The sequence below is a fragment of the Cryptotermes secundus genome, unplaced genomic scaffold, assembly GCF_002891405.2.
Source record: "Cryptotermes secundus unplaced genomic scaffold, Csec_1.0 scaffold16, whole genome shotgun sequence".
In the NCBI taxonomy this organism is placed as follows: domain Eukaryota; kingdom Metazoa; phylum Arthropoda; class Insecta; order Blattodea; family Kalotermitidae; genus Cryptotermes; species Cryptotermes secundus.
Window position 1 is genome coordinate 1,386,733 of NW_019718616.1, and position 10,726 is coordinate 1,397,458.

A 10,726-nucleotide genomic window follows, 5' to 3' on the forward strand; every position below is an offset into this window, starting at 1 on the left:
GCTTTAGGATATTAATTTTTATTTCCTTGGCACTATAGCCTCAGTGGGCATAGGCATACCTCCATGAACTTCTCCGTTCACTTCGGTTTTTCTAGATCTTACACATTCGGTAGTACTACTTGGGCGGGTGATCAGCTCGTCACAAGGCCTCTACCTGTACACAAACACAGAAAAACGCACACACACACACAAACAAACATCCATGCCCTGACTGGGATTAAAATCCACGATCCCGGTTTCCAAGCGAGCGAAGACAGTACATGCCTTAGACCGCTCGGCTACTGTGACCGGCACGATATTAATTTACTGCCTATAATTTATATCATATTAGGAAGCGTGAATTTCCGCACCCAAAATATTCGTCAAAAATCAAATAATGTAACGCCGTGCCTCAAAAAGAAACATTATGAAACTTCTTAATATTTGCTTGTGAGAAAGAGTTTATGTATTTTAATAAATACATGGAACAGAGTACTCCTTGAGAAGCTGATAGTCGCTCAGTTAGCGAAGCAACTTCCGGCTTCCTACGCAACACGAAGGTCTCTAACCGTATTCCCAAGAACCCTATTTTACTCAGTTCAGGGATGTGTGACAGGCTGTTCAGTATCACTAATCACAAAGACTGTTATTGCCATGTGGGAAGCCGCACGTATATCATAACGAAAGCCTACAGTTCAGCGCAATAAACGAAAGAGTAACGAGCAATTTCCCCTCCCTTGAAATGCACATAATTTGTAACTGTTAAAATTCAAATCGTCCCTAGGTTACCGACTATCTCTGATGGATACTTTGTAATTCCCTTCACTCTAATATCGACATATCTGCGTGAAATAAATAACGCCATGGGATAGTGTACTTCTTGATAAGCTCGTTATGATCAAGATATTTTGTAACTCGAAGGTTTGAAGTTCGTATCCATGAGCCTTTCATCTGTCGCTCCCACGAGCCAGCTGACTTCAGAAAGATCAATACAACATTGCCTACATCTAAGTCTCCCATATGAGTCTCTTCATTTCAAGACCTCTTCTTTAAAATTTTGTGTGCCTTTTTCATGTACCCAACCATACATGCATTTACTGTCTTTAAATGAATACGGGGCACGAGGTAGCGTAGTTGGTTGAGGCATTATGCTACAAGCAGAAAGGTCGCGGGTTGCAGTTCCGATGAAGTAATTATTTTTTTAATTGACCTAATCCTTCCAGCCACACTATAGTCCTGGGTTCGACTCAGCCTCTAACAGAAATGAGTACCAGGAATCTTCCTGGGGGTAAAGGGCGGCCGATCAATGCGTAAGGCTGACAATCTTCCCGCCATCTATGAGCCGACTGTGTAAAAAAGAGGCAACCCTGACGTCTCACAACCCTATGGACCTTCACGGCCGGTTACAGGGATAGCGTTACCTTTCACTTCTCTTTATCTATTCTTTGCAGTCGCATTATGGCCCAGGGGTCAACCCAGCCTCTAATAGAAAAGAGTACCAGGAATCTTCCTGGGGTAAACGGTGGCCGGCGTTTAAAGCTAACCTCAACGTCATCTTCGAGCAGACTGTCTAGAAAATGTGGGGGCCTCGACGTCTCACAACCCTACGGGCCTCCACGGCCTGTTACCTTACTTTCATTTAAAAAGAATACGAAATTCATTTTCATTTAACGAATTTTAAATTAACAAACGACGCTCAAGGAAAGTATTCCTTTGCACAAAGAGAAATTACTATGAAGAGTTCTATATTCTGATATATAACGCCGTGTAGTCCACTGAAAGTCAACAGACGTTTCGGAAAAACATGTCGCCTCCATCTTCAAAGTCGAACAAGCCAACCAAGAAACTAGCGTGAAAGCAGGTGGTATCCACGCTGGTTTATTGTTCGTCTTATTCTTCGACACTGAAGATGGAGCCCACATGTTACTCCGAAAAGTCTGTTGGCTTTCAACGGACTACACAGCGTTATAACCTAGAAGAGAGAACCCTTCATAACGAAGGCTGTGAGAACCTCAAATCCTACAGTAATTACTCTGAGCCCTAAGCAGAGGTTTACAATATCCAGTTTCCGCTCTTGGTACGCATTAGTCTAATCGTGTCTGCAGGATATAAATCACTTGTTCACTCCTGCTGCAGGCCGCGGGATGTGCAATGCGGTATAGTGAGATGCTAGAGCTATTTTACAACGTCAACTATTTTTACCCGCTTGGGTGTCGAGTTCAGATTCGTGACATGTTTACGGACTCGCCAATTTGTCTCTGAAAAGATGATGCCGGCTGCTGCTCCTAATCTCACTTGCTGTATCCAACTTCCACGCCTTGCTGCTGCTATTCTGCGCGGTGGTGTAAGGACTTCTTTGCCTGGTATTCTCCACCCTCCTTATGAAGCCATGACATTCGTGACCCGTCTTCCTCCCATTTCAGTAGTTTTAACAGAACTTATATTATGGTACATTATTAAAGTCGTTACAAAAAGGGAGCGAAAACATTCAAGTCTTTACAGTCATTGAGTTCATTTCATGGGTTAGGCTTCTCCATTGGTAATGCAAAATTCATTCGACAATGAAATGGCATCCAGTTCAGAATTCAAAACGTAACCAAATCAAACAACACGTTTTACCAGCTTAATCTGTATCGTAACAAACTATTATTATCGGTCTAGTTGAAAGTTAAAACCTCCCTCTGGCAAGGGTCTAATGCATTACGAGCCCCAGCGTCACGTTTTTCTACATTCCTGTCCGTGATATTAAAGAAAAAATGGAAAGGTTGTCTGTTCCTTCAAGAACAGAAACTTCGGGTCAGTCTGCAGTCAGTCTGAACCAGTCCGCGAGACGATAACACTAGAGATCGAAAGTACAACTTATTCCTTTCAATTTTAGATGGTTTTCGACATAACAAACCATGACAAAGCATTTCTCAACATTAATTCGAAACAAAGAGGTAATTCTTCACTCCTGTCTTTTTGGTTCTCTTCCTTCGAAAATATATTTTAACCAGCCTGCCAAAAGCGCATTCCTCTGCGTTTCACTACTGAGCACAATTCAGCACAATACCGTCTCAAATGTAAAAAGGATGGCGTGGTGTAAGGATGTATAATAATATGTGTGGGGTTCTATTCCAGATTCATCTTGAAAAATTATTTCACATAACATTAAGTGCTGAGCCTTATGAAAGATTAAAATTGTGTCAGGAATAAGTCTCTCATAAGAATATTTGATTATTTAGCTAAAACTTCAATGAGAAAAGACGTGTGCTGGAGCATGGCTCTTCAGTGTCGTTAATACAAACGAGGCTTAAGATTAATCGTAAGACAAATTTATCGAAAATCACTTCCGTGTTTTATTTCTAACTACAAACTACACGAAGAGTTTTCTCTTCTTCGACACGTTTCGCCCGTATATGGTCACCATCAAATGAATTACACAAATCAGTTAAAATATTCGTATCTATATTCTAAGTGCAAATTCGTTGAAACATTAAAAGTATATCAACTTGTGGAAGAATGGGGATTTAGGCTGGATATGGCTTAACTTTATATGAACGTAAAGTATGAAATTGATAGGGCCTACCAACTGCCGTTTGTGAGCTACCGAAGTACTACGAGAAAGCCTGCCCTAGTGCCACTTTTTCCACCTTAAGGACCAGAAATGAGACTGTATGCGGAAGATGAACGTATGGATTAGGGGTAAGAAGGGTCTAATTTCCATAAGAAGATTAGAAAAAGCCAGACTACAACTCAGAATCGCTAGGGAACTCTTGTAATGAGACGGCTTCTGTCAGTTTCATAGTACATGCCGTGTTATTAGAATTAGGCGTCATGTACGACCAAATGTTCGACAACGGCTTCAAAACATCAGAACGCACCGCATGTTTGTCGCTTATTGTAATATGATTTTCGGTGAAGTACAATACGCACTTAGAGTAACAAACCTCCTTTGAATGGTATTCCTAACATACTGTCACGATTTAGGTGCGTGACTATAGACGGGGGTTTGGATTGGACAATGGATTTATTGACCACTTATACACTACATGGAAAAAGAAATTTCTTGTGTTGATACCAAAAGGAATATTGCTTCTCTTTAGCGATGATATCAATCGAGATACTTCTCTGGTGCAAGGCCTCATACGTGTGAGTTCCAAAAATTTAATAGTTTCTTAGCTCTCGCAAATGGTTTGTGCTGTTTGATTTATGTAGCCCTTCTTCAAGCCAGCATAAGTGTGTGGAGATAGGGACTGGCTCTATCGATTGTGCCCAACTGAGTAGGTTTTACCTGAAGACAGACTCTGAATCCAGTCTCTGAAACTGTATTTTTAAAAACAAACAGGTCAGTTTTTTAGACGAAGACAAGACGATGGATAATGTCCAGAAACATAATATTTGTACTAATGTACCACCGTTACAAACTTTCAGATATAATTTAGCTCACTGACAACTAAACTATACCGCCAGCTCTTCTCGGCTTCCTCGCAGAACTCAACTCTCAGCTAACAACACCCAGACTGGCGGCCATTTCAGGCCAACCTCCTAGTTTTTTCTTCACAAGCTAACTTTCAATCGACTGGGGTCGCCCCAGTTGCCTGCAAGATAACTCCTCGGCACGGACCACGCAGAAAACACCCTTTCCAATAGTAACTATTGTTGTCGAGGCGTGTTTACCCCGCCGTTGCATAGCCAAGGCTTATTTCGAGGTCTATGCCTAGCAACGGGTCTATAAGCCACAATATGATTTATGTAACTGTAAGTCCCGGATGATTTATTGGCCAGGCTCCAACCTTGGCTTGCTACAGTTACGCTCCGGACAGTGATATTATGAACGGTGTCGGGAATTAGCGATCTGAAAGAATTCATTTTTTCAAGGATTTTATGTTGTTTGCCATTGGTCCATATAATCCCATTTTCCCTGTTAAGTATGCCCCAATTTTTAACTCTCTCTTTCCACATCGCCGTGTGGTAAACCCGCCTTTCTAATCCCATTGTGTGTGACAGAGGCAGTTTTATTGTTAAAACCCTTTCTGTAGACAAGCATTCGTTTATAACAAGGCCGCATGCATTACAGCTGCAATCTGAATCTTTCTACTTTATTCAAACACCAGACCATTTGCTACTGTTGCTTTAGTCCTCATTAATCTGAGTTTAATTTTTTTACTGTTTTATAAACATATCACTGAATAAAAAATGAAAGAGACTTCAGTGTGACAGAGAAGTGCACCTTACAGACAGATATGACGAGCGTAGCTGCAGCAGTATCACCCAAAGTAGCGACCGCTATGTTACGACTACCTCAGCTATCATTATCAAAACTGTTAGGGTCACGTGGAACCTTCAAGAATAATAGGACACGCAAAAACAGGAAGAGGATACGTGAAGGGAAAAGCAGATCGTCGTTGAAGCGTTTCTGGTTTGGTTCAAGCAGGCTAGGTCAATGAACGCTCCCATCAACCGCAGCATTCTCTTACAAAAAAAAAAGCAAATAATTTTGGTGAAAATTTAAAAAATTTATAGTGGCCGATAAGCTGGCTGATGAGATGAAAGGACAGGCATGGTATTGCTTATAGAGAAAAAATACCTCTACGGAGAAGGAATTCGGGTAATGGTTACTACCATTCAGTCCACAACTTTTGTCTTCTCGTCTGCTGTCTAAAAACTTAAAAATTAGAATACATAGACCTATAACTTTGCCAATGGTTTTGTATGGGTGAAACTTGGTCTCTGACATTAAGGGAGGAACACAGACTGAGGGTGTTCGAGAACAGGGCGCTCAGAAAGAGAGATTAAATGATAGAAGTTCGATGAAAACTTCATAATGAGGATCTTCATAATTTGTACTCTTCGCCAAGTACAATTAGAATGCTAAACCAATAGAGGATGGCTGGGTAGGTAATGTAGCAGGAACGGGAAGAAGAGAAACGCATATAGGATTTTGGTGGGAAAGCCAGAAGGAAAGAGACCACTAGGAAGACCAACACGTAGGAGGGTGGACAATATTAAAATGGATATTAGAGAGACAGGATGGGATGCTATGGACCGGATTGATCTGACTCAGAATAGGGACCAGTGGAGGGCTCTTGTGAATACGGTAATGAGCCTATGAGTTCCATCGAGTGTTGGGAATTTCTTGAATAGCTTCACAACTGGCGGCTTCTCAAGAAGAGCTCAGCTCCATGGAGTTAGTTATGGAGAAAACCGAGATCCGGGCGGCTCGGCTGCCATAGAAACGAGAGGGGGCTACACTACTCAACCATCTCGGATCATTGTATGATTTCTAACGTTGTTTTCACTCCTACAGGTAAGAAAAAAAAGGTAAAAATTATACTTATATTTGTGTTAAGGAGCAACACGGCGGGGATGATAAAACAGAAGCATTCGTGATAGGTAAGAGTAAATCTCTTACATGTTTCCGCTTAGTTAAACATTTACCTATCCGATACGTCAGCAACACTAATACCTGGGCGATATCATCTGTATGCTTGAAGATCATCTGCGCAACATGGCAAGAGAAAGAAACAAATGCACTAGTTTTGGCCAAGTGCCCAGCTCATCCGAGATTGAACTTGCATTACAATGAATTCGATATTCTGCCTCCGAACACTTCATCTCTGATTCAGCCTCTTGACCAGGGAATTATAAAAACCTTCCAGACCTTTTTATAGATCAGTTATCAGGCGAGGAATCGTCCGGTCTCGCAACTTCACCAGACGTCGTAAAACGAACACTCATTCTTTACACACCACACACGTTGATGAGCACCTGGAATAAATATCTGAAAATTGTTTTAGACAATCAGGATTAATGTGCTGAGATGAAGCTGAACATTGTTATAATTCAGGTCTGATGGGGGAGCATCATGACATGCGTGAAGAGACGTTTGATGATTCTGCGCATACAGATTGTGACCTACACATCAGGAACAGAATTAAGAGACGAGGTTGTCCGATTTATCACTCACAGTCGGTCTAAGGAAGTGGGCGGCAAGGAAAGTGATGAAGAACTTGAACCCAGCTGGCAAACGGCAAACTTGTGGCCCAATCTTCATCCTGAGAAGGCTGGGCGACACTGAAGCAACTGATTCGTCTAGACCGCGAGGTAGTCTCGAAAATGCTCTCAACAGACTCCGTTGGCGCAAACTAAAATATGTAACTGCTTACATAACAACCTTTCTACACAGTTAGGTTGTAACCGTATCGAGATAGCAGTGCACAGGGGAAATACTATTCAATATTTTGACTGTAAATATGTTCCTACATAATACAGGCACGGAACAGAGTGCATCAGTATCTTGAACCGTACTTATTTGTCCTTCTTTACAACAGCAAACATTTGGTTTGCATGCAGTATCATATCATTTCACAGAGGAGTAACTGACCAAGTTTTACCCCCGTTGTAATATCACTATGACTTTCACTGTTCAACAGAATAAAATTACGACCTACAGACTTGATCAGAGGAACCGACACCCATTCTATGTCTGACCACAAAAAATAAATCTGATTAAAACTTGTACGTATCCCAGTGTACTTTAACAGCACAACACTCGGAACACTTTCAGCTCGGATCAGTTAATGCTTCCAGCACTAGAGCTAACAAAGCTGAAATAAGGAAATAAAATGTTTCTATTGTTGCTCATGACGATGCATGAGGATGACGGTGCTGAGGAAAGGAGCAAAAAGAAATAACAAACAGTGATTGAGGCTAGCTCTTTCTAACGGACCCAACAGAATAGGTTTTTTCCTTCACCTGAGGACGGAAACAGATCCAGTTTCCGAAACGTCGTGTTTTTATTAGTTATCTTAAAAACCAGGACGATGGATAAAGTCAAAAAACCCAATATATCAGTGTGTTATACACCATCGTCAGAATCCTATAGTAACAAACAGGTGTTAATTAATCGACAGTAAATAGTAATTGGCACCAAATGAAATTAACTTACTGCAGAGTGACTATGTTTTGTGTATCTCCTACCAATATGTTCTGGTCTATCATTCATCTGCATACAACTTGCAACATATTCACAGAAACCATTACCTTACGGTGTACCGAGTAATTTTTTCTGAGAAGATTTCGCCTTCCCCCGCCTTTGTGGCACTTCCACTCCCACAACAAGATATGAAAATAAGTAGTACATAGGTAAGTAATCTAAGAGGTCACGAACCGTGAGTAATATTCCTCCTTGTTATTAGAGAGGTCCCGGGTTCAAATCCTGCCCGATATTTGGCTATTCTGACTGAAGTTCTACGTGGCGTTCCTGTCCTCCATGCAAATGTTAGACTTGCACTTCCAGTTACATCACGGCCGGATTCACCCACATTATTTCTATTCATTATTCAGTACTCACAGTACCATTCGACGCTGTACAATATCAGATACTGATTGCGTCGTCAAACAGGCCATAATTATGTAAATACGAACAACTGTTCAGCAATCCAGTATAAGTCTCGATTTATAAATCGTTCTTGTGCACTCAGATAAACTTTCCATGGAGAAACCTGTTGTAAAACGTCCATCTGAAAGACCGAGAACGAGGTGGGCTCTATAGATTAAGATGGAGCTTAGGGAGTGTTGGTTTTGAGGATGGGCGGTGCATGAAAGTGACTGTGTACCATGGACCATGACGGGCTTTGCTATTACCTCTTTCGTTCTACTTCGAGAGAGTTAGTGTGTTGGTTAAAATTAATTAAGTTTTCAAGAATCGTACATGGCTGAGTGGACGCGTTTCCAAAACAATTGCTATGGTCGTATAAGAAGTATACCATATTAGCAGGCTAAAAATAAAAGGATGCATGCCACATTTGCATCCATATTATCACCTGTCGGATGGCTGGTTGATTTAGCCACAGACCACAAAGAATGATGCTATCATTCATTATGTTTAACCACAAAACCTGTCGCGGATGGCAGCAAACAGTACTCTTGACCGGGGGTTTACACTGTGAGCGCTGATTACCTTCCGGCCAGGTCACACTTCCGCCAGCAACCGAGGTACCCGTTTCTTGCAAGCGTGATGGTATATAGACAACCGCTTTCTTAACGCGCACGTCCAACGATTATCACAGGTTAATAGTTGGCTCCCTAATAAAGGGTCATATGGTACTTACCTCACTAGTTGAAGATTCTGACGCTTCCGAGACGAATTTCGTAATGGACGCTCTAAGGCGTTTTAATTTTGCTTCAGGTCTCTTAATTTTCTAGTAAGTCATTTAAGAGTTCAACCCAATTACTAGATAGCATGTGAATACGTTATATTCCATAGGCTACAATTCTTATTTTCTTAATATGTTGATATACCATGTGTGTTTGTTGATATGTTGTAGCGAAAATTTCGAACACACACATCCTGAAACTCAATACTTCAGTACCTGTGTATGTACATACATATGTATGTGTATGTAAATATGCGAGCTTGTTTGTAGAGGAATGTACATGTACGAGTATAACTGGAAGTACGTGTGTATGACAAATTAGCAGATAACCAAAAGTGACTTCCCTTTCTCAAAATTGAACTGTACATTATTATTTATGCAATATTAAGACGACAAGTCACATTATTCTTATAGTTCCGAAATAGGTAGGTTTAGAGTCACCAATATCACATACGCATTCGTTTCCGCATTCGTGCTACATGCCCTGCCCACCTCATCCTCCTTCACTTGATCATTCTAAGTATACTTGGAGAGGAGACTGTTACGTACCAAAATTTACACTTCAGTATGCACAACATCGTAAAGCATTTTGCAAGCCGTGTTCAAATGCCGAAGACGGTGAATTAAATTTTAATCAAATTAAAGAATGCATAAAGCGATAAGACTGTAAATTTCAACAAACCATTGTTATTATTTTAATGTAGTGCTTCATTACAATACAAATATGAAGCACATATCAGACAATTGGGTATGTACAGTAACAGGGACAACTGAAGCTATAGTATCCACTATCTCGCCACTCTGAATAAGTGTCCACTAACAGGGAACGGTAAACAAGCAGGTTTATGAAGCGGTAACGCTCTACACATATTCAAAATGTGATCCAGTCTAATTTCGATCTATACAACGGCCATTCTCACTGCGTTCTTTCGTGGTTTTCCTTAGTCCATCCAGGAAAATACCGAGGGAGTACCTCGAAAAGACCATGTCCACTTCCAAATCCTTTTCCATCCACCATTCGAAGCTATATACAGTATATATACTGGCAGCACCGTAAAAATCCCAATATATAAACATATATCCATATCAAATGTGCTATAACACGTGTTCTTCTGTTCCAATGTCTGACGCTAACGTAACTTTATTCATACCGGAAGCTGTATACGAGGTATTCGATAAATTGCAAGTAACTGTAACATATTCAATATAAAGTCCGCTCTCTTATGTAAGTTTCTGTAGTTTATCATCCCATAACGTGGGATCAGCAATTAAGGAAGAGATGACTTGAGTCGTGAGTACAGCGCTGTGAACTGTTGCAAGATCGTGAGACTGCACAGAAATGTATTGTCGGACTCCTCCTTCGGCCTTCACTTCGTAAGTGTGAAGAGACTACAGGTCAAAACTGCTCGATGCAATATTATGAGCCGCGACAGAGCAGTCGGTATAGCGACTGGCTACGGGCTGGACGATGGAAGGGTCGGAGTCCGAGTCCCGGAAGGGTCAAGAATTTTCTCTTCTCCACGTCGTCGAGACCAGCTGTGGAGTTCACACAACCTCCTATCCAATGGGTACCGGGGACTCTTTCTCTGAGGGTAAATCGGCCGGGG

General features: G+C 41.3%; 1 protein-coding gene across 1 annotated transcript in view; it reads right to left on the reverse strand.

Moving 5' to 3' along the window:
* Positions 1-10,726, reverse strand: part of LOC111861385 (autophagy-related protein 16-1) — a 616,691-nt gene that overhangs the window by 301,443 nt on the left and 304,522 nt on the right. The window lies entirely within an intron of this gene.